The following is a 4,414-nucleotide window of genomic DNA, read 5'->3' on the forward strand; positions in this document are numbered from 1 at the left end:
TGGACTGACTTTGTGTTCATCTGCTTCACACATTTACACATAAATGTAACGGCTATAAATTCCCAGGGCAATGATCACTATGTCATGGCATAATGTCCAACTATAGTTTGAATACCATGCTGTCTTTTTTTGTTGTCACACTCCAGCGGGTGACATTTACATGCGTTCTATCTCTTGCTGTCACGTTTAAGTGGTCCTAACACTCCATAATGAACACACCTGGCAACATGAAGCAGTTTTTTCTAAGACCCATGGGTTTCTCTCCCTAATGTTCTGAGATTCTTTTTTTCTTTTCTACTTGTGTCTATCGCCCTTACTCGATATTCCACACACAAAAAGAGCAGCTCCTCAGTCCTCTTCGAATTGAGTGCTTCTCTGATGGAAACCTGCTTTTTTCAAATGAGTGAATCCATTAGATTTTCCATCTGGTGGAATGCACCACAAGTATACAGTATGCATGATCTAAAGTGCCAGTTGGCTTTGAGTCTCAGCTTCGTCCCAGCTGAGAGAGTTACTGCCAATGGCACCATTTTGGATCCATCTGCATCATATCCAAAGGAGACCTAAATACTATCCAGATGAAGAGCGGTAGAATGTCTCATCTTTCAGTGATAGTTTCTTTTGTTGACAGTTGTTCCAACCTCTGCAGTAGAAGGTCATCTTAAAACCCATCACAACCAAAGAAAGCACCCATCAGCATGAACCTAACCAAGCACAACGTCCCATTTTGCTTGGGGGGGGAGAAATTGCGAGGGTGTGTATAGCTGAAAGCCAAGGCTGTGGATCGTACTTGTCCGTCATATATATTTTACATCTTTTATTTTATCAACCACAGATCTTAATATATGAATCTATTGTATTGGCTGTATTTGCCATGAGGAATAGCATTCATGTCAACCTTCGTGTTACAATATGTAAATAATGTCAATGTGTCATGTTTGATCAACAAAACCCCTGCGATGATGAATGAATTTGATGAGGGTCATGTCAGGCTTTCTCTCTGGTTGGCTGTACAAAAAGACTTTTTTACCCGAAAATGTTTCAATTTTAACGTCTTTTGTAAAGAGGGATGCCGATGTCTACTTCATGTTATATGATCATGATCTAATAAAATGCGACGTTGATATCTGACTGTTGTTTTGTTATTTTTTTTACTATCTGAGGAATTGGGGGAAAAACAGAAGGTTGTAGTGAAAAGGTAATGAGAGCGTGGGTTGCATGAGTACATGAGTGTCCTACTGCACATGTATGTGGAGGCGGATGATGAGTGGGCGATATAAGAGTCCCACCTGTTAGTCACACATGAATCTAATTTCATGTTGCACTTGTTATGCCTCCTACTCCACTTTCCTCCATGATCAGTCCCTACTCACTTGCCGTGTTGTCTCTCCTGCTCCCCCCCTCCCACGCTGCATGTCCAAGAACTGTATCTTCCTTTTGTTGTTGTTTTCAACGATTCTCCGGGGCTCTCCGTCCTGCTCCGTCCGACTTGGCTTAACCGCCGCAAATCTCTCTGCAGCAGATGGTGCAGTGTTTGCATCGGGCCGGGTCTCCTAGCAACCCCATCTCACTGTTTTTCTTTTTTTTTTTTTTTCCATTCCTAGTGAGAAAGCAGAGCAGAAGAGAGAGGAGTCACGCGCCGCCTGGATGTGCCATGCTCGGACTGTTGCGCTCTGTTTACATTTGTCTGCATGTAAATCCAGGGCAGGGAGCTGGCCGGCTGGCTGGCTGTCTGGCTCATTGTCGTGTGTATTGATTCCATGTGACGTGTAAGTCGAGCAAAGCAGGACACAGACAACGTGTTCTCTTTTATCCTGCAGAAAAAAAGTGATTAGTAACCTGATGTGACCTTCATGTTTACAAGGGTAACTAACGATGGTGGAGTCAGTGATTAAAGGAAGTCCTTTCCACATTTTATGGCACTTGAATGTCTGCATGTGGATGTTCATGAAAATCATTTCATGTCTCCATCACCGCAGGAGGCAACATTCCAGTTCCTTCTTTCATCCAAACAGCAGCACATCATGTGCAGACATTCAGTCTGCCCCAACTTGAGCACTGCATCATAAATGATTAATAATAGAAGTCATTTGGGTCACTCTGCTGCACTTTTGCCACATTTTTTTGTCAGGTGATCGAAGCAACATTTCAAAAGAAGTGTTTGTTAGGCTATAACTAGCTAACGTTAGTTCAATGACCTTTTATTATTTGAACAGTAAGTAATAGAACACAGCAGCACAGCTGTCTTTTTTTTTTTGAAAAATCAGATATGTTCTATCCCCATAGGCCGGATTGGAGACCCTGATGGGCCATTTACGGTCCATGGGCCACACATTTGACCCCCTTTATTTTTTTTTAGCATTGTTCATTTCCAAATAGCACAAAAACAGACATAAAACAATTCATAAGAAAAACCTAATACTGTATGTCATGATGCAACTTGTGATGAATTGCTTTAATTTTCTTTCTGTACATGACACAAGGGGCACTTTATCACTTGAGCCGAAGCCTGGCTTAAATTAGCTGCAGATTCCAGTTCTCCACTTTTGTCTCTTTTTTTGACCCGAGTGAGGATAAGTGGTACAGAAAAATGGATGGATGGGTTTTTCACTTTGTTTTTTGGTTTTGCACCCAAGTGACTCCATTTCCAGACATTGCTAATCAATAAAGGGCCCTGCAGCAGCCGAGAGCTCCATCTCTTCTATGAAAGGAATCATTTGCCTCTGGGGGAAGGAAAGTGCTGTCTTTTTGTAGTTTGTTTTTACCTGCATGCATCAGCAAAGAGGGGAATGTGTTTCTTCTTCCTGTCCACAGTATATCTGCCAAATTTGGCAGGTCAGGGTCTGCAGTGACAATTTAATGACGCATTCAAAGGCCTTCTCTAGTGATGACTCCTTGGGAGGTAATCCGACCTTTTCTCCAGAGAACTCTTCACTGCAGCTCCTTTCATTCCGTTCAAGGTTCAAGTCAGAACCGGTTGTGAGTACTTTCGGCAACTAGACATGAAATTTGGCAATATTAGATTTTACAGTCATAGCAGTTGCTGAAAATTGATGACAAACAGCATTAAATGAGATCCAAGCATTACGAAATGCAGCTTATTTTTAGATAGACTGTAGACGAGAGGCTGTTTCATAATTTATCTGAGAAAGTTAATCTATTTTCAGTCTCTCCCCTGGTTGGAAAACAAGAGTGAGTCAGTCATCTAAAGTCATATGAGGATTTGATCACAATCGAAGGTCATGTTCAAGAAAAATCCCATTATTCACCATAAATAATTTCTATCTGTTTGACATTAATGCGTCCGCCAGTATTAAGTAATCTCACTGTGTTGAACTTGTCCTCCTCTGGTTATAAAACGTTTTTATAACAGTTTAAAGGTGTTTTATATCCCCAGAGTAAGAAAGCATTTCAAGGTTTTTTCAAGTTTATATAGTAATTGTAAACACTCGAACAGTATAAAAAAATCTATATACTTTTTTGTACATAAAAATGTACCTACTCCCTAAATAATAATTTTGTGAAGTGTCTTGAGGATGAAAGTCTAGACTTTAATCATATATGCCATTTAAAATAACTTAAAACCAGGCATTTTAGTGTCTCAAGGCAAATTCATGAAAATGCTACCATTGGCCAAATACTTATTGACTTACAGTAGAGTAACTCGATTCTGTGGTTTGGAGCTCTGTGATTATCGTCTTCATGAACTGACCAGCTCGGTGATTAAGGGCCTCACTTATCAAGCGGGATGTTTGCTTGTGACGTGATTGCATACAGCACCAGCACAGTATGCAGGGCTGCTGTTGTGTCACATGGGTAATGTGGTGGGTGGCGCCTGGGAGAAAGACAAGCTGATCTATTTATAGTCTCTGCAGTCCTAAACTGGGCTGCCTAACAGCAGCTCCCCTGGAAGAATCACTGAAATAAACAAATGGTTCTGCTTCACATTTGAGTGTGGGTAGCTGCTCATTCAGATTTTAGACACAGAACTTCACATGTATACAGAGAATCAAATCAGTTGCATTCAATGACACTCAGTAAGACACAGATATTGATTGAGGATACCCACTCAATGTCAACAATAATAAAGGCTATATTGATCCTTGATGAGAAGTATTGCATAATCTGGACAGTGTTTTCAGATTGCACAACACTTGAGCAACAGGAACCCTACAAAGTTGCAGCTGCATCTTGAGTTTAAAACGAAACGAGCACTTAAAAACGAGTCGATGCTTTTAGTGGGAAACTAACAGCACCCTTAAAACAAAACAAAAAATCAATAAAGGTGCATTAGAATTTGGCTTTGAATTAGACATGAACACAACAGGCACTTGTGTACCTATTGAACTTGTTATTTAAAAAAAAAACAGTCATCGCAATGCAGACTTCAACTAAAAACCACACGCATCCTCAA

General features: G+C 40.6%; 1 long non-coding RNA gene across 2 annotated transcripts; it reads right to left on the reverse strand.

The window, feature by feature from the left end:
* Positions 1-615: 615 nt before the first annotated feature.
* LOC119132782 lies at positions 616-3,099 on the reverse strand. Of its 2 annotated transcripts, XR_005099937.1 has the most exons (3): positions 2,913-3,099; positions 2,766-2,843; positions 616-1,814 (listed from the first exon to the last, which is right to left on the reverse strand). It is a non-coding gene; the product is annotated as an uncharacterized LOC119132782 (long non-coding RNA). The 2 variants fall into 2 exon arrangements; XR_005099936.1 differs by having other exon boundaries at positions 2,766-3,095.
* Between the last annotated feature and the right edge of the window lie 1,315 nt (positions 3,100-4,414).

This window comes from Syngnathus acus, chromosome 13 (genome assembly GCF_901709675.1).
Source record: "Syngnathus acus chromosome 13, fSynAcu1.2, whole genome shotgun sequence".
NCBI lineage: Eukaryota > Metazoa > Chordata > Actinopteri > Syngnathiformes > Syngnathidae > Syngnathus > Syngnathus acus.